This window comes from Helianthus annuus, chromosome 13 (genome assembly GCF_002127325.2).
Source record: "Helianthus annuus cultivar XRQ/B chromosome 13, HanXRQr2.0-SUNRISE, whole genome shotgun sequence".
Classification (NCBI taxonomy): Eukaryota; Viridiplantae; Streptophyta; class Magnoliopsida; order Asterales; family Asteraceae; genus Helianthus; species Helianthus annuus.
The window spans coordinates 170,793,599-170,814,887 of NC_035445.2; positions in this window are offsets into that span (position 1 = coordinate 170,793,599).

The following is a 21,289-nucleotide window of genomic DNA, read 5'->3' on the forward strand; positions in this document are numbered from 1 at the left end:
GAGAAGTCACCGCGGAGCTAGCTTGGTCGGGTAGTGGCTCCCGAAGTAAGATCACTCCGGCGGTTGGGAGGGCCGTGCACTATCCCCCTATAATTTTCTAAACCTATTAATATACTAACATGTTTTTATATATTCTTGCGCGATAATCACTAACATATGTTGCATATTTATAACATTTTTTATGATGTTCGTTATTATGTAACATTTTCGCGATTATTTGTTTTTTGCATGTATAATTAATTATTCAGTATTACAGTAAACTTGTTTTTTAGTTCATATGATTATACAACATTTTTAGAAAAGGATAATGTTTATATAACACAATTTGTTCAATACTAAAAAACAAATCAAGAAAGACTAACAAAAACCAAATAACGTAGTTATCACCTTCCTTGTGTTCTTCAGGTTGATTGAAACTTCCTACGCAATATCAGACACATTCCCATTGAGGAATATATTTTTCTCATATGCAATTTAGTGTTTCATTTTGAATCTTACTTTCTAGCTCTATTTAAATATCTTCCAAATGCAATTTAGTGTAATACAAAGTCGTACTATCCTCCTAAAAGTCATTACCTTAATCACGCATCTCCATAAACTCTTATCATTGACTATGTCCTTCAAGATGTGAGATTTGCTTCTCCCAAGTCAGTTTGGGTCTGTCTCAACTTCTTTCCTCTCCACAATGAAGGTTTCCACCAAATATTGCAGCTACGCTCTGCTTTGTGTTCTTCAAGTTTTCATTATTGATCGAAACAACTTCATTAAGTACATATGCATTCCCATTAAGAGAATTTTTTTTGGACATAATCAAGTGCTTTATCTCGAATCTTACCTTCTTGCAATTTCTGAAATCTTTCAAAATAATATCTTTGAACGTAATCTAGTGCTTTATCTCGAAACTTGTCTTACATTTTAAGAGATCTTTCAAAAGTTCAGTATCCTTCTCTTTAGAGGTTGGAATTTTGTTTGCTATAACTGAACAAGTAGCCGATGACAAGACCGCACTGTCAAAGTGAAGCTTCGCAACTTCATTGAATTTCGTTTAGTAGTAATTTTATGTGCGTTTTGTTATCTAACCATTAGGTTTTTTTTTTGGTGAAGCTTTAAGTAAGATTTAGGACAACAAGTATTTACTGTGTTGGAAATTTGTTGAATGGATATTTGCTAAATTTATAATTTAGTGAAATTACGAATGTTAATTAGATTCTTCATGTGGTGAATAAAAGAGAAACTCTTAAGTAGAGCTTCTTGCTGACACTTAATTAGTTTTATTAGAGTTTTAAGTCTCTAATTAAGTGTAACCTTTCACCAATCCTTAACTCTTGTATAATTAGCAGGCTATGTGCCTCATTTGTTATTACAAGAAAATTACATAGCTATGTACATGAAGAATACTTGAAGAAACGATGAACATTTGAATACCAACTAGAGAGAGGAGTACTCTCTACTCATTTTCCACCACCATCACATCCTTATTCGTTCCATGAGTTCAAACACTACAATTTTACCCAGTGTAACCTCGGGCACCTGAGCCATCTCCGGCAATACAGTCTGTTTTGGCTTTTGGCTGTTGTACCCTACGAGACAGAGGCGTCGTCTTTAGCAGAGGCGCGAAATCTCTTTTAAGTGAATCATGTTGAACATGTGCCTCAGCCACAACCGTCAACACATGTTTGTTCTTTCTTACACCAAGAGAGAATACACAAAGATCTTGTTAAAGACTAAGTAAAGAATCGTACAAGAAGTCGTTGCTCATGCTCTTGTCGAAGACATCGGTTTGAATTGATTTATTTACATATGTTGTATTTCATATTTGTTTTAGTTTGGATTTGTACACAGTTCATGTACTACAATATCTCAAATGTTTAAAGAGAGTATATTTATTATTTTTTATTAGTTTTGTTAATAAAATTATAACCCATGTCCTAAAAACTTACAACAGATTTTGTGAGATTGTTGCTACACTCTTAAAACCTTATTTATAAGAATTTGGGTTCACAGAGTGGTTTAAAATAAAATAAAAATGTATTTAGAAATTGTGATCTTATAAATACATTTTTTTTGGGGGGGGGGGGGGGGAATATGTATGCAGTGCAACATGTTGTGTCCGGATTTATTGAAATTGTTGTACATTCTCAAATCTTATACTGTGATACGAAATGAGAGGTTATGGTTCAACCACTTGTAATCGTTATTTTCTAACTTGTGAGTTAGTCTGGCCTTATTAGTGTAAACCATACTTTTTTGTAAACATTTAATTCTTTAACGTGTGTGTTAGACCGAATTTATTTTATATACAATACGTTTTTGTAAAGGTTTTATTTCCTTACATGCATGTTAGAAATGACTATGTTATATAAAATACTTTGGTTTAAAATGTTTGTCTAAACGTCTCGCTAAAATGAACGTTAAAAATAATTTATTTTTATATAAACTAATAAGCCTTATAATGATTATAGTAATTACTTATTTCTAAATGAGCATGTTAGAATCAGGTTATTTATATAAATCGATAACTTTTATAACGATTTATGTAATCATTTATTTCTAGGGGGATATTCCACGGTCCTCCCAACAGATGGAGTGATCACACTCCACAAGCTAGCTTAGCCCCGTAGCTGCCTAGGGGTGAATACCCAACCGAGAGCGAAGAGCTTGGCCGTGGGTTGCGGACACCAAGATTCGAACCCGGGACCTCTAGGGAGAGGGTGGGTGAGGCTGGCCAACTGGGCTACCCCAGAAGGTTGTAATCGTTTATTTCTAACGAGATTGTTAGAACATACTTACTGATAAGTTTTATAACGATTTTTGTAATCATTTATTCCTAACGAGTGTGATAGAGCCGATTTATTTTATACAAATCGATAAGCTTTATAACGATTTTTGTAATCGTTAATTTCTAACGAGCGTGTAGAACTGAAATAACCCAAAAAAAAATAATAACAATAAGTAGTGATAATTATTATACTGTTGTAAAACAATGGTCTATTAGCAATCCATATACAACTATACTAAACATGAGAGAACAAGACTATAGAGAATAAGTGAATAGGAATTCTTTTTCATTGAGATATCAACATACAATACAAAGAACTCTATATATAGTATCCTTACATTAATACAAAGGACATGAAGAGATGGTGGTTACATATGTGGGGAGTCACCACATTATGGTGCATTCATAACACTCCCCCTTGACTATCCACATGATGAAATATAATAGTCTACTATTCTTTTAATACGCTAGGTGATGTTGTCTCATTAAAAACTTTGCTAGGAAAACCCAGTAGGATAAAACCATAGCTAAGGAAAAAAAGAGCGCAGCGCGTATTTTCTCCCCCTGATACTTTTGGATTAGATATGTTGCCTCATTAAAAAAAAACTTACTAAGAAAACCCAATGGGAAAAACTTAGTCAAGGGAAAAATAGTGCACTACGCATTATACATAATTAACAACATGATTTATGATGATGTTAAATTAGTACTTCGGGACCTATAAGATAAACTGATACTACTGGATCAGTTGTGTTGTCTTGTTAAAAACCTTACCAAGAAAACCCAATGGAAAAAACTTACTGAAGGGAAAAAGAGTGCAACATTTGAGATTAGAACTATAATCTTACCAATACATCTAGGAAGAACGTAATATCAGATGTCGTCTTGTTTGTAAGATACGTCAATGCTCTGATCACAATTAAGTATGGTACTTCTTGACTAAGTAGTTCAACATCCCTTTCTTGGGGTTGATAAGAATATTTTTTTCTATGTCAAGCGATCAGACAATCGTTCATGTACTCAATGAATGAGCTTTTTCTATGTAACATCTTCTAGATGTAGTCAGATTGATGAGCAAAAATAGTACATATATACTCGAACTACAGGTCGAGAATAACGACACTTTGTAAAGGTCAGTCAAAATTTTCCTCTTTAGTTTGAGAGTTCTCTCTCGATGATGTTTACATTATCACTGTAAGAGTGAAATCTTGTTAAATAGATGTAGCTCATTTTATCAAAATTATACCTCTCTTTTCAGAGTATAGTCGACTGTACCACATACGAGTAGTTTCCTTTAAGATTCATATATATAACACCTATGGGGTTATTGTTTCATAATACTTTGAGCATTTTTAATCCTTCAGCGGTTTTTCATACAGATGTCATTTGCAATTGTCTCGTACATGTATACGGTGATGACATCCATAAAGTTGTTTTATCTGAAGTCATTCTGAGATTGCGAGACCGCTTAAACATTTAAAGACTATCGCATCCACTACAGGGGTATACGTTTCCTCTTAATCAACTGCTGGGATTTGGGAAAAATCTTTATGTTAAAATGCACGCCTTACATCGCAAAAACTTATTATTTACGTTTCCTTTTATTTAAAGACACCCATTTATAACCTACTGGTCTGCTGTGAAGACTTGACAAGACGATTTTCTAATCCAGAAACCTCTTCAATTTCTTGAGGTAAATCACCGATCCCTTATTCATGTTGTATTCTCATTATGTTTATAATTTAATAGAATTACTAACACAATAGAGAAAATTAATTATTTATTTACGGGGCTGGGTCTTTAGAGAATGAAAAGCGGGGCCGATATTTTATAATTCTAATTTAGGAGAGTCAGAACTCATTGTAGATTTTGCTGAGATGTTGGTGGATCCTTATAAGACTAGAAATTTTAGACACTTGCTCAGGTACGGATGTTCTGCGATATTTTATTTACGTGCTAAATGTTATGCTACTGTTGAAAACTCGCTCCGCTGATCTATGAATCATTCATATGATTAACTTCCTTCTGTTGAGCTAACTTGGTGTGTGCTATTGGAACGCCGTGAAAACCTTTGCGATTTTTTTTATGATAAACTGTTTGAAAACGTATGAGTCACTTATGTGCTATCATTACAATTATTTTAGGATCTTAATGCATGGTGAACATATTTCGGGTGTGGGTTGGATTATATGTTCACTTGTTAATTCAATTTTGTTGTTTTGGACTTAGGATGTTCTGTTGGCATTTGACATGACCTCTTGTTCCGTATTGGGGCGGGGGTGTTACATGAATGGTTCATAAAAGTCATCAGTTTGAAAACGATTTATCATCATTTATTTTATAATATGTATGTTAGAAATGGTTTATTTATTAACCATACTTGTGTTAAAATTTTCATACTAATGTTTTAACATCTCTAAATGTGTGCTTTAGAAATCATTATAATATTCTAACATGTGTGTTAAACATTTATCAACAATACGAGCCTGGATACGTTTTATTCTATAAAACTGAATATTTGGAAATGATTCAAGTGTGTGTGTATGTATATATGTGTGTATATATATATTCTCTACGTGCGTGTTAGAATCCTTTAAGTTTTAATACATTTGTTAGAAATGTTTTACTTTATAAACCATAAATGGTCGAAAATGTTTTATGTAAATGAGATATGAGTTATGATATGTTTGGCACCGTGGGTGTGCACTTTGAATATTTTGTTTTGTAGGGTACTCGGTATAAATAACCATAACCCTCATTGTTCCAGCCTTATATCTTTCTATGTATTCTGGTGTAGGTGGAGTTATTCGATGGGGAATTTTTTAACTAAAAAATATGACTTCTTAAAATTCGCTTTCCTTATTATTTGAAATATTATATTTGTCAATTGTATTTCCCATCCGCGCACTGGGCCATGAGCTCAGCTGCATTTTTCTTTTCGCGACATGTAATTAGGGTTGATTGGGTTTGTGTGAAAAGAGCGACTAGGAGTTGGAACTTATGAATTGAAGACTTTTTTTACTAGTTTTGTACTTTCACATTAGTATTTGTGTATTTCGAGTTGGTTTTAGACTTGTATGTTAGACAGTATTTATGTTATCGTACTTTGTTAACTTAAGTTTGTCGTTTTGGACTTAGGATGTTCTGTTGGCATTTGACATGACCTCTTGTTTCGTATTGGGGCGGGGGTGTTACATGAACGGTTCATAAAAGTCATCAGTTTGAAAACGATTTATCATCATTTATTTTCTAACATATGTGTTAGAAATGGTTTATTTATTTACCATACTTGTGTTAGAATTTTCATACTAATGTTTTAATATATCTAAATGTGTGCTTTAGAAATCATTATAATATTTTAACATGTGTGTTAAACATTTATCAATGATACGAGCCTGGATACGCTTTATTCTATAAAACTGAATATTTGAAAATGATTCAAGTGTGTGTATATATATGTGTGTGTGTGTATATATATATATATATATATATTCTCTAACGTGCGTGTTAGAATTGTTTAAGTTTTAACACATTTGTTAGAAATGGTTTGTTTTATAAACCATAAATGGTCAAAAATGTTTTATGTAAACATTTTATTTTTTCTAATGTGTGTGTTATAGACCATAAGATATGGTTTATTTATAAACTATGTCCTTGAAAAACGTTTTATGAAAACGTTAAATTTTATAATGTGCATGTTAGAATTTCTTACATTTTAACATGCGTATTAAGAAGTCTTAGAATATAAATATTTGAAATGTTTTGTGTAAACATTTATGAAAAAAAAAACATTTTTTTTCCAATACTTGCGAGTTGGAAAAGATTTATCTCGTGAAACTTGTTTAACATGTGTGTATCAATGACTAAGTGTTGGAAGGGGTTATTTTACATAATAATCAGTTTCCATATATATAATAAATATGTTAACTTTGAGTTCTTTCGCGTGTGGCATTTACTATTTCTCTAAGATGCCCATATTTCGAAGGAGTCATAAACTTCTGATACTCTACACTTAGCATGTTGTAGTAATAGTAAATCTTCTGTTCTTCATTTTACACCAGCTCATCACAAAACCTGAGCTTGTCAAGAAACACTCCCGTGATCTTCTCTATCGACTCACCACTATGCCTCAGCTGAATAAACTCTTCTTTAATCCTGTTGATCACACCTTTCGGGCTATGGTGTCTAAGGAACGGTGTTTTGAATTCTTCCCACGTCATAGTTCTCGTGGCCTCAATTCCCTGTTCCTTCTTCAGATTATCCCACCAATCCTTAGCTTGGCCTCTTAACTGACCGGTTCCGTATGCCACGAAATCAGTCTCATCACAATGGGTTCTTTCGAACACCCATTCCATGTCGCTAATCCATCGTTGACAAACGACCAGATCAACTTCACCATTATAGATCGGGGGTTTGCATGCCATAAATTTATTTTATGGACATGCTTTCGATTTACCCGTATCTATTTCTTTCATTCATTCATCTTATCATCAATTACGGATAAGAGTGTGGTTTGTAGTTTATCGATAAACTATGGTAGACTAGCTTCTAATGCATTTCCGACTTCCTCGGAAATTGAAGCTTTCATCTCTTTAGTTATGTGAGATGCTAAATCACCGCCGGTTGCACCAGACATTTCTTTAACTGAAATGTTCATAATAGTTAATCAATAACTATTCAATTCATTTCCTTTTCGTTACATGGAAATTTATATCACACATACTTAATCATAAGTAATGTGTTATTCTTTTTCAGTTTGGTCAAGTATATAACTTTCCTCACCTTTCTTTCCTAGTGTATTTCCCGGGTTAGAGCGTAATAATACGTAATTCGTCTTAACTAGGCTCTGATTACCAACTTGTAAGACCCTTACATCCGTTTTATAATTTATCTGATATATAGTGCATTTATAATGCTATTGTTCCAAAAACATCGATGAAACGATATTTACATAAAGTTTAAACTGTATTGTTATAACAAAACATACTTAACTTACTAACATACAAACCATATTTAGAAAAGTTAGCTAAAACATTTCTGAAGCGTTTAGTAACAAAAGACATGGTTTTCTTGTGAAAGCTTTCTTGAGTGCGTGTTCGGTTCTTGTATAATGCTTGATCTTCATCCGCAAGTTCATGTAAGCTACCTAAAACCAAAAACACCCAAACTTGTTAGTTATGAGTATTAAAACGTGTTTATATAAGTTCCTGGCTTCAAACAACAAACCTTGGAGCATTAGGCTGAGGGGGAGTTTAGTATTGTAAGCATGCTTGTAATCTCTTGATTTTCTTTGTAACCTTTCGAATGATGAAAACCAATTGTTTATCATACTATCCTCTTCTTTGATTGTGTTTACAAAGTTTGTATCCATTTCCGCTGCACTTTAAATCATTTCATATACTCTGAATGTTCGATTTATACAAACAAACACAATCTTGAGAGCCTCCTATCCTAACATTTTATCCGCGTAAGACTTTCGTCAATCTTGGGCAACTTTTAAATGAGCCCGGACCACTTCAATCTTTTTTTAGTGATCCTGATTACATCTTTGTGGGCTAATTCTCGCGAACCCACTTCATTCCAACACACCGGGGTTCGGCATTTTCTGCCATAAAGCATTTCGTACGGGGCCATTCCAATACTGGAATGATAGCTGTTATATGAAAATTCAACTAGTGGTAGATAAACATCCCAGCTACCGCCAAAATCAATAATACATGCTCGTAGCATGTCTTCGAGCGTTTGAATAGTTCTTTCGCGTTGCCCGTCGGTCTGCAAATGATATGCGGTACTAATGAATAACTACGTACCCACCTGCTCTTGGAAATCGCGCCAAAAGTTTGAAGTAAACCGTGTGTCTCTATCCGATACGATAGACACCGACACTCCATGGCGAGATATAATTTCATTCGTGTATACTTCCAACATCTTCTCAGGAGTGTAGGTCTCGCGAATCGGAATAAAATAAGCACTCTTGGTCAATCTATCAACTACTACCCTTATGGCATCAAATTCACGTGTTGTTCTTGGTAGTTTAGTTAACAGATCCATAGTGATGTGCTCCCATTTCCATACCGGAATGTCTAACGGTTGAAGTTTACCGTCAGGCTTCTGGTGTTCTGCTTTTACTTGTAAACAAGTTAAGCATTTTTCTACATACTTAATGATGTCTCGCTTCATTCCAAACTGCCAATAATTTTGTTTCAAATCTTGGTACATTTTGGTAGCTCCCGGATGAATAGAATAGCGGGACTTGTGGGCTTCATCAAGAAAAAGAGTTTTAACATTACACGTGTTTGGAACCCATATTCGATCGAAACGGGTTTTCAATCCATTATTACTATCCTTCAAGTCTTTGAGTTGGCCTACAGTTCTTTCCTTTTTCAGATTCTTTTCCTTTACAGCTTCAGTTTATGCCTCTTTGATTCGTTCAAGTAAGCCCGAGGTCCCTACTAATTGCATTGATTGCACCCGAATGGGTGAATATTCTTCTTTTCTGCTTAGTGCATCTGCAACTATGTTGTCTTTTCCGGGATGATAATGAATTTCACAATCATAATCTTTCACCGTCTCTAACCAACGTCTTTGTCTCGTATTCAACTCTTTTTTATCAAAGAAGTACTTGAGACTTTTATTGTCAGTGAAAATAATACATTTCACACCATACAAGTAATGCCTCTATATTTTTAAGGCAAAGACCACTGCCGCCAATTCAAGGTCATGTGTCGGATACTTCTTTTCATGAATCTTTAATTGTCTTGAAGCATATGCGATCACTTTTCCTCGTTGCATAAGTACGCACCCGAGACCAAGCTGGGATGCGTTAGAATAGATGACCATGTCTTTTGTCCCATCCAGTAATGTTAATACTGGAGCACTGGTTAACTTTTCTTTAAGTATTCGAAAGGCATCTTCTTGTGCGCTTCCCCATACAAATTTCTCATATTTACGGGTCAACTTAGTTAATGCCGTTGCGATTTTCGAGAAATCTTGTATAAATCTCCGATAATAACCTATAACACCTAGAAAACTCCTAATCTCTGATGGGTTCTTTGGAGGTTTCCATTTAGACACAACTTCTATTTTGGACGGGTCTACCGACACTCCATCGGCACTAATAACATGTCCTAGAAACTGTACCTCACGTAGCCAAAAGGCACATTTTGAAAACTTCTCGTAAAGTCTTTCACGCCTAAGCATTTCAAGTACTTCACGTAAATGACACTCGTGATCAGTTCCGCTCTTTAAATACACGAGAATATCGTCGATGAAGACTATCACCGACTTATCTAGCATCGGTTTGCAGACGCGGTTCATGAGATCCATGAATGCCGCAGGTGCATTGGTTAATCCGAAAGACATTACTAAGAAATCGTAATGTCCATAACGCGTTTGGAATGCTGTTTTCGGTATATCTTCTTCTTCTTTTACCTTCAGCTGGTGATAACCTGACATTAAGTCGATCTTTGAAAACCAACTCGCGCCTTGCAGCTGATCGAACAAGTCGTCGATCCTAGGAAGTGGGTATTGATTCTTTACCGTGAGTTTATTTAACTCCCGGTAATCAATACACATTCGCATGCTTCCGTCTTTCTTCTTTACGAATAATACTGTAACACCTCGAAATTTTGTGTCCAATAATGTGTTAACACGTGTCATTTGATTACACGTGGCATTTATATTTAAATAAAGGACTAATGTTGACAAACCTTGAAAGTATGAAATTTCGAGTGTTATAAAAGTCAACCAAGGGTAAATATACTGTATAGTAACCCTAAATGATGCTAGTACCTTCAATGAATGTATCATGGATCGTACGGAAGCGAAACGCGGAAGAAAGTGAGAGATTACAAGCTACAGGGGTTAACTGTGTCAACATGTTTAATTATACCTCTGAGTGACCCTTTAACGTTCCCGAGGCTTTGTAACAGTATTATACGCTCACTAGAATATACTGTATAAATTCCGCGAAGTTCCGTTTTAAAACAAGAAAGTTATGATCGAATTCGTATGAGAAGGGTTAAAAGCGTCAACAATGAAAGTTAAGGCTTTCCGAATAATTAATAAATTAATCGGGGACTTGATAATACAGGTAAATAACGTGAGGTCCCTAATCGTAATTAGTCAAGGGCCTTATCGCAAAGTTACCCCTTCAAACCCGAAAGGTCAGGTAATTAATTACCAAGATTTTATTAATCATTACTAAAAGATTTAAAAAGATTTATTTTAAACCCCTTACGGACCGTAAAGGGTATGCCTTACGGACCGTAAGGAGGGGGAATGATTGCTGAGATCCGCCTATGGCTTACGGACAGCAAGGCCGAAGCCATACGGTCCGTAAGCAGCGCCCAGCGACAGATTGTTGGCTGTTGGCTGATTTAAGCGCCAAGACATGAATTTATGGGTTTTTCAGAGGTATGGTTGCCCCCTACACGACCCATAACCCTCTAGGACACATGCCACTGATCCACATTCATCCATAGCATGAGTTGTAATGATCTAAAGGCTTGTCCTTGACTATAAATAAGCACCTTATGCTCACAACATTCATCACAACTCAAACACTCTCATCTGATCATTCCAAAAGCTTTCAAGTCTTCTTCTCTGCTCTATAATCAAGTCTTAACCTCAGTAAGTTGATTAGATCCCTTGTAGTTCAAATTATGCTTAGTAAATCACTAGAAACCAAACCGTCGTAAATACGGTTTGATTTTAAAATAAATCCGTGATGGTTCTGTCTTATGACGAATCAAAGGTAGTTATGAGTTGGTATTTATGTGGGTAATAACCCTCTAAAAGGGTTCCCTCTGATCACCACTCTAACTATGTCAAATGTCGAGTCAAACGTGCACTTAAAAAGTCAACAGAGAGCTATTTTGCCGTTTTATACATAATCTGTAATGTATATGCTATGAAACCTGTTTTGACACTCATAAAACATGATATTAAGTATATAAACTAGTTTGCGCTCGTTTGAATCGACCATTTGCTATATTGACCCGGTTCGGAGCCGAATGTCGCAAAAGTTTGACTTTTGCTTTGACTTCAGTTCTGACCCGTTTTAGTAAGGTATAGATATGCCTTAGGACTGTCTTAGGACCAGGTTACATGATGGTATAGACCTTTGTGATCGGTTCATGAATTGTCCGAGTCTTTTACGCATTTCCGTTAATTGCCTAAAAGTTGACCGTAACGGCCTTTTAAAAATAAAACGAGTATTTCGGACACGTGAATGGACCAGAACCTTTCTTATTAAATTATAAGCATGTCCCTAAAGTTTCACGTCAATCCGAGGTCTAGAAAGAGAGTTATGCTAAATAGCGCACTTATAAGAAACTTTTGTAATAAACGGCGCAATTAGCATAACACCTATCTAAACCAAGATTTTGTCACCAAAACTTTTACCCACTGTAATAAAATAATATTTTGGGAATTTTAAAGATTTTTAATAATTTTTACCTTGCTCATAACCTGCGGTTATAGCTACGGTTCGGTAAATACCGAATATACCCTTTTCGGCCAAAACGTGAGTTCTACAAGGTCTTTTGACCCGATTCCAATTGCTACTGATTTTAAATAATAAATAAAGTATTTTAAACTTTATAAACTGTTCGGGAAACTCAGATTTCCTGTAGAACTCGAAAAGCCCTTTTGAAGTCTTTAAAATGACCGAAAAACCCCTACGGGGCATAATATTAACTTAAACTCGTTACGGGCATCACGGAAGGTATCCTACTGATACCACAACCTCTTTAAGGCATATTGACTTAGGAAATAAGCGTGAGACTCTCATGGTTAACCGTTTCGCCTATTGCGCGCACGGTTCGGCTTATGAAACTAGTTTTCATAAATTAGCCGATATGGGTCAAATTATATTGTTGGACCCTAAAATCCAGAGTGTGAACTTTAAACCCATATAAAACAAGTCTCTGAACTTGTTGGGGCATAATCACACTCCATTCTCGGTTTTCGCGTTTTCGCGCGATTAAACCATATTTATATTCCGGAACCAACCGGTCTAGGCTACGGCCAATATAAGGACCCGTTAGGATTCTAAGAGGTTAATTAAAACCTTCGTTCTAGATTAGGAGCCCCAGTAAAATCTATCGGTGATTTAATCAAAATTAAGGAATATACTTGCAAAGGTAAATACTTTTAACTTATTTCCCCTATACGGGCTTGGGTTACGGTATATTAATACCGCTTGATTGAGCATCATATCTTCCATCGCTGAGGTGGTTAATTGAATAATGTGATCGGCTCATTTAAACAGTTTTGTTTCTTAAAAGCCTTTGGGGGGTTAATGACCGTTGTCCCGGATATCCTTGGCATCATTTTACGAAATGGCCACGACCTTCGACATCCTGGTGTAGGCGTACACCCGATATATATTGTCAACATTTAATTTAAAAGACGTAGCCGTTGGTTTCTATACTACGGTTTTACGCAATGTGGTGTGTCTATTAATCTTTAGCCCGGCACGACCCGGGCTACTGAACGCATAAAAGAACATGTAAAACGTTCACAAGATTATTATGATTTTCCCAAGTTATAAAAGAGTTTGTGCCTTGTGCATTCAAATCAATTTTAATAAACATTTTCAAATGTGTCAGTTGAATGTATTTACCAGTGTAAACTGACGTATTTTCCCCAAAAAGATTAAGTGCAGGTATTATACGTAAATTGGCTGGTAATAGCTCTCTAGCGTCGTGATAAGTCTCGCAAGCTTGATGCAGTATCTGATTGAACAATACTTTATGTTTATTTTTGATCCCCTGTGGATACATTCGACTTCTGTAATACATTTGATATTACGACCAGAGGTTGAAGTATAAATTTATCTTTAAAGCTTCCTCTATGCATTTATATAATTGTGTGGTTTGACTATATTGTTGCCAACATCGTCACGGTAATCCCCCACCGGGCCCACCGGTGATATACGTGGAAATCGGGGTGTGACAAATACCGTCGCTCCCCACGGTGAAATGCTCGGCCGAATAAAACCCTTCTCGAGAAGATCTTGTAATTGTAATAACAATTCTTGTAGTTCCGATGGCGCTAATCGATACAGAGCTTTGGCTACCGGTTTCGCGCCTGGAACTAATTCAATACCAAATTCCACCTCGCGTGCAGGTGGTATCCCCGGTAGATCTTCCGGGAAAACATCTTCAAACTCCCATACGACTGGTACGTCTTTAATTTTTGGAGACTCTTTAGTCGAATCATGTATGTAACACCCCCAAAATTCCACCTACGGAAACCCCGCGAGGTGTGTTACGCATCAGAGTTCGAGCCACCAATCACATTGAACCAATGATAAGTACTTAAGTAGGTCATGACATTAATTACCAAATAAGATGTAAACATGATATCAATTCTCAAATGTTGTGTAGCGGAAGCATGTAATAAATCGTTTAACAATGGTTTCATGATAATAATCAAAATCAATGTATCGTTTATAAGTCAATCCAAGAGTCTTGATCCATGACCACTCCAGCACTCCTAGATAGCAAGTCCATGATCCAAGGTTAACGACCTACAAGCATGCAAACAAGTGCGTCAGACTACGCTGGTGAGTTCAAAGTTTTGTTAACCAGTTTAGTTACCAAATATGTGTATAAAACGGTTCAATGATTTGACTTGATGTTGTTATTAATTCGATTACCGTATGTGGCGACTAGATGTGAATGCCCAACCCCAATGCCTCCATTTAGGCATTGGTCATGATGTCAAGGTATCAAACAACTTTGAATAGATGTAAGGGGTCTTATATGTACATGATGTGAATGCCCAACCCCAATGCCTCTAACTAGGCATTGGTCATGAAGTCCAGGTAATTAGTTCACGCCCGTCCTTTCGGCCCGGTGTGAGGGTGCCAAACCTAATAGCGCTATCAACTAAATACCTCGTTGCTTCTTCAGCAACACGGTAGATGTATGGGGTCTTACATGATTTATACTGTGTTCAGTAACCAACATCCCAAATAAACAGTTTACCCAGTATTCCCTTCAGAAGCGTTTACCAGATGTCCCAAACCACCGGGACGCATGCTTAGAAAAGTGCAGTGAACTCACCTTAGATTTGCTCGGCATGTTAAATTACGCATTTACCGTTGATCGACCAAACCCTAGTATGGTTATCATTATTAATCAGTTTCATACACGAGTAGTTCACACATTATCACACATACGCTAATAATTTTGTACACCGTAGTCATGCTTCATATTCTACAATCCACATACTGTTCACATACAATTCTAATATATAAGTAACACCATATAGTTCAAGTCATAGCAATTAACATACGAACCTAACATCATCGAGTAGTCTTTTAGCATGTAATCAATTTGTATGAACCCAATCCTCAACAACAATTAATATGCAATCATAGAGCTAATCGGATCAAACCCAATATACAAAATAACAAGCTTGTTTCATCGATTGTTCTTCATTAGACATATTCTCAATCACCACTATTTAACATGCGCGTAGATATGTATACGAACCTTAAGTTTTGCGCAACCACCTTACGAGTTTATAGTGACAGTTGATAATCAAAAGGCACATGTTCAAGGTAATTACCACTTAATAATCTAAATATTAGAATATCATGTCATCTATTACTCACGCAACCCTTTAATTAGTCTATACACATTATATGTAATTTATGTAGCACGAATAAGTTCACAATCATGAGTATGAGACAGTGACCTACTTAAAGAAATACATACATACAATTAACATCCATGTTGGGCTGCATCTATAAAGAAGACATGTGGAGACCCCCTTCTACCTAGCCTGTGCACCGCCCCATAGAGAACACATGAAGTCTTAATTGTCACTTTCATATATTTTGAGTGATTACATTCAATTCACACAATGGAGCTGACATCACATAGCAATTCCCATGTGTGATCTCATCACACCATCATCATTGATCATTACTTCATGCAGGCCCTATGTACTAGCAATTAACAAGTCAACCCAAAAATCAAATGGTCCAATTAAAAGAGATTGCCTAATCCTAGTTGTCGGCCACTTACCTTATGTTTCATTCACAATTGTCAAACATCTATCATTAGTTCAAGATTATAGAAACCCTCATATCAAACACATCATCATTCCAATCGGTTGTCATGCATCAATCATTTATCAATTTCTAATTTCCATTATAGCAGATATCATACTACCGATATTCATTCATGTAAACAAATATTCATATGAGCAATATATACATAAATAAGATATACATATGATCGAGATACACACATAGACAAGATTTACACATGGACGAGATATCAAGGGATATAGGTTAAACCCGTAGGTACCATACTAACCGCAAAGCTTGTTCCAATGGAATGATGTTTCGAAGGGGAGGTGTATCTACTGCCGTGTCGATTTAGAAAAAGTGTAGGGTTTGCAAAGAGTTGTGAAGCCTTATACATAATTTACGTAATTAAAGGGGATGGGAGGTGGGCTTGGTTTGGGTATGGTCCAATAAACAACCAACAAACAATTCATCAAAAGTCACATGCAATTAGCTGTTGGCCCATGTGCTGATCGTTTGCATAAGATGTCTTTAGTGACTCGATAATATGTCTGGGCCCAATTCTCACACCCTCACTTGGGCTTTACCCGATCCAAGACCTACAAAGATATCATAAGTGTATGTGTGTGCCAGAATGTCCACATGCGGCCCAAATGTGACGTGTGTGCGTTCTAAACATATATACGATATAGACGGCCCAAAAGCATAATCGGCCCAAACATCAGACAAGTTTAACATGAGAGGAAACGTTGGAAAGGAATAATGAGAAATTAAGATCACGAACGAAATGGCACTAACCTCGAAAGTCCGGGTTGTCACAATTTACAAGTAACTCTTACCGGATGTCTCGATCAAGCTTTGAACCGAACACACGTCGTCTTAACCATGCTCTGATTACCAACTTGTAAGACCCTTACATCCATTTTATAATTTATCTGATATATAGTGCATTTATAATGCTATTGTTCCAAAAACATCGATGAAACGATATTTCCATAAAGTTTAAACCGTATTGTTATAACAAAACATACTCGGTACTCGGAACCTGACCTTGGAGAGTTACTACAAGTCGATGTGACCCTTGTCCTGTATAGTGTGCATAGCAAATTTACAATGATCATATTCGTACTGGAACATGTATATGTAAATACTCTTTTTGTTTAAATTTAGTTATTTTGTAAATTCTTTTTGGTTCTTGAGTATTGTTAGAGGGCGGAACTAGTCAAAAAAGTTAGGGGTATCCTAATCTTTTTTTTATGATCAGGGGTATCCTTTATATAACGGAAGCGGAGTTGAGAGGTATTTTTACACTACGAAATGGAGATAAGAGGTATTTTTACACTATAGAGACGGGATTGAGTGATAGCCCGTGCTACCCCTAGTAACACTCTAAGTCCGCCTCTGGTTAGAGGGGCAGTTTTGTATCTAGAGTAAAGTAATTATGTTTTTAAAACCCACTATTAATTTAGATGCTCTTACGATCCTTCTTATGACCTATAATTATTTGATGTTACAAGTGGTTAGATTTCCAGTTGTCTTTGAAAGAGATTTTAAAGAAAACTAAGCCGTTCTTTCCATATGATTTGGCCCCTTTCATAAAGTGAATGCATGATCATGATATCAAATAAATTTATACTTATTCGATGTTGTATCTTTGATATGTTCTTTAATACGTGTGGAGTAAATGATTCGGATATAAGATAACACTGATTTCATCCATAAATTTTAAAGTAACAAAAGTCATTGAAAGTAATCTAGAGAGTCAATATGTTATCTTATAGAACTAGTAAATCTATCCGCTTGTTGTGCGGGTTTGAAATGTAAAGTAACTCGAATTTGTACCGTCTAATAAAAACATATTATATTTGACCCGACTTATTTCTGAACAAAACTTACGTCAAAACGTAGAAAATCTAAAAACGTACATAAAAAGCACGAAAACGTATTATATTTTATCTGACTTATTTGTGAAAGAAATTTACGTTAAACATTAACAGATTTTAGCTTATACCAAAACGTACATAAAAATAAGTACGTAAGATAATTAAGTTTTTTATGTTAAAGAATGGTACGTCGCGTCGCGACAGCATCAAAACGTAAAGTTAATCGAATTTTTACCATCTAATGAAAATGTATTTAACCTGACTTGTTTTAAAACAAAATTTATATCAAAATGTAGACTAATTAAAAATATACGAAAAAAAGCACAAAAAACGTATCATATTTAGCCTACCCATTTCAAAAAAAATTATATTAAAACGTAAGTTATCCTGAATTTATACTGATACGTACATAAAAATAAGCAGTTAAAAATTGATTATAAAATTTATAAAAAGTTAAGGAGCTATAAGTGTCAATCATAAATGTTAAAATGTGAAATAAAAAAAAACAAAAGAGAAAAAAAAGATTGTAAAATGTATGAATTGAAAAGGTTATTTAAAATGTTATTATAGTTAGTGTACACCAGTATATGTAACTTCAATTTGTAGGTATATAGAATAGAATACTCATGTAGTCAGTCATGTTTTGTAAAAAATATAAAATATTTTAAAATAAAAGTCACTTAAATATGTATTTCAAAACAGTACGAGCTGGGTACGTACATATATGTACAAAGCAACATGCATGAGAACAAACTGTCAACATAAGTACACATACAAAAATGAAACGAAAGGACACAAGATTTATGATTTAGTTAGTGGTTTTCGTATTTTTTTTGTTTCTTTTCTGTAAACTTTTTTTTACTGAAACAACATTGATTAGCTGACACAAATTATAATAGTTTTACTGTGACAATTTATTTTCAGTGTACATTTTATGATGCCTTTTTCACATGTATACTTCTAAATAAGCTTAAACCTAATTATAACTTACACAAATTAAATTATGTAATTTGTTCTCTTATGATCGTCCTTTTTTGAGGTTTGATGGTTTCTAATGAACTTTACTAAAAAAAAGTTAACTATCAAAAATCATCTTATGTTGTGAGATATAATTCGTCCATCTATCCATTTTTCATAACACAATTCGTACATCTATATATATTTTTTGTGGTTTCATATGCCTTACACGTTAGGGCATCATCTTTCATCTTCAATGTCTACTTCAGTTATTCTCCATATCCATGTTTAAAAAAAGAGTGAATTGCAAGTTTTGTCATTTATTTTTAGGCCATTTTGCAAGTTTTGTTCTTTATGTTTAAATTTGACGAGTTTTGTCCTTTATTTTTAAAAATCAAGCACGTTTTACCCTTTGGGCCTTAAAAATCAAGCACGTTTTGTCCTTTATGTTTAAAAGTCACGCACGTTTTGTCCTTTATGTTTAAAAAATCAAGCACGTTTTGTCCTTAAAAATCAAGCACGTTTTACCCCAAAGGGTAAAACGTGCTTGATTTTCAAACATAAAGGACAAACCTCGTCAAATTTAAACATAAAGGACAAAACTTGCAAAATGGCCTAAAGATAAAGGACAAAGCTTGCAATTCACTCTTAAAAAAATGACTACATTGTTTAAAGCAAATCAATTGAAACTTATATTCAAACCATCAATTTTTAATCTACAACATTTAATAAAAAATATATCGCGTAAAAATTTAATTAACTCATAAAAAGGTGTAATTTAGGAATAGAGTTAAAGAGTTTTTGAGTTGTCGTAGTAGGTTAGATACATAATACACAAGATGAATAATGAATATACTGAATAATTAGTAATTAAGATTTATATTATATTAGTATATTCCAAGATAATAAGCATATGAAAATTTTATATTAACTAGTATTTTAGACCTGCGCATTGCGACGAGACAGATAAACAAAGAAACATAGATATAAAAATATTGAATCACACACACGTATCAACTCACAAAAATTAGACCAAAACGTAAAAATAGATAATCACAACTAAGTCAAAACAATAAAAAAAAACCATATAAAACAGGATATAAACAATAAAAAATAAACTAAAAAAAGTTTATCGTCAATGAGTATATGAATTCAACGATATCATGCGCAATTTAACTATTATTTAAGTGGGTTTAAATTACTATAGTTTATAATATTAACAACAACAGCAACAACAACAATAATAATAATAATAATAATAATAATAATAATAGTTAATAAATTCATAAAGTAAAATTAAAACTAAATTATAATGGTTATTTTGCATATTTACTATAATCTAAGGGAAGAAAATATAAATATATTACATGCATATAATACTTATACATAGAGCTTCATAATATACATACCAAATTGTGTGGCATCCATCTATTAGCCTACCAAATGGAATAGTAACTTTTGTGAGTACAACCATATTTGATAATTAATAGAGTAAATTACTTTTTGAGTCTCTGTGTTTTATAGGTATTAACTAGTTGAGTCCAAAAGCAAAAAGTTTAACGACCTGAGTCTTCATAAGCATTTTCTTTAACCATTTGAGTCCAAATTTCTAACCCAGTTAGAATTTTGTTAAGTTTTGTTAAATGACCAAATTACCCTTATAATTAAAAAATTAAAATAAAAAAACATGTTCTTCATCAGATGATCACCTACATCCTCCACCACCACACCACCACCGTCACCACCACAGCCACAACCACCCCCACCTCCGTTACCAACCACAAACCTCCAACACAACCACCGTCGCACCACCACCACAGTCACCGTCGCACCACCACCACAGATTTCTCCGCCACGTCAGCAAACATCACCAGAACCATTCCAGATTTCTTTGGCGGCGACTCCTTCTCCAGACTCACTACTCTGCATTTAGCTTTTAAGTCACTTGAAGGCGGGTTACTCGACTCGTTTAGGGGTTCTTCTATTCAAAGCTTGTGGTTAAACGGTCATAACAGACGGTCAAAGCTAAACGGAACCCTTGAAAAAACCAAATCGCAAATGAGCAGCCAAATCAAAATCAAATCAACAGCACCACCATCCCCGTCTCGGTATAATCAAAGCGAGTTAAAAGCGAAATCTGTATTATCAAATGTTCAAACCAAATCAAAATCAAATCAACAGCTATCCCCGTCTCTATACCACCATCCCCATCTCTGTATAATCAACGCAAGTTAAAAGCCAAATCTGTATAATCAAATCTTCAAACCAAATCAACCCCTGTCTCTGTATAATCAAATGTTCAAACCAAACCAAATCAAAATCAAATCAACAGCCAAATCTAACCATCAAAACCCTAGAAAAAATCAAATCGCAAATTTGATGTTACAGATATGAAATTAAACAAGCTAGTGAGCTTAATTTACCATTTTGAAGAATAACGGTGGTCGGACCCATCATCTAATCATCACGGAACACCATCGTAACCTTTTAGTAACCTTCAATCTATTGGTAGTCGTCAAGGAACTCATCAGTCATCGGATTTCATATCTTTGTCGCCATTCATCTTCACCGTCGTTCATCTTCGTCGCCGTTTATCTTCACCGTCGTTCATCTCTGTCGTGA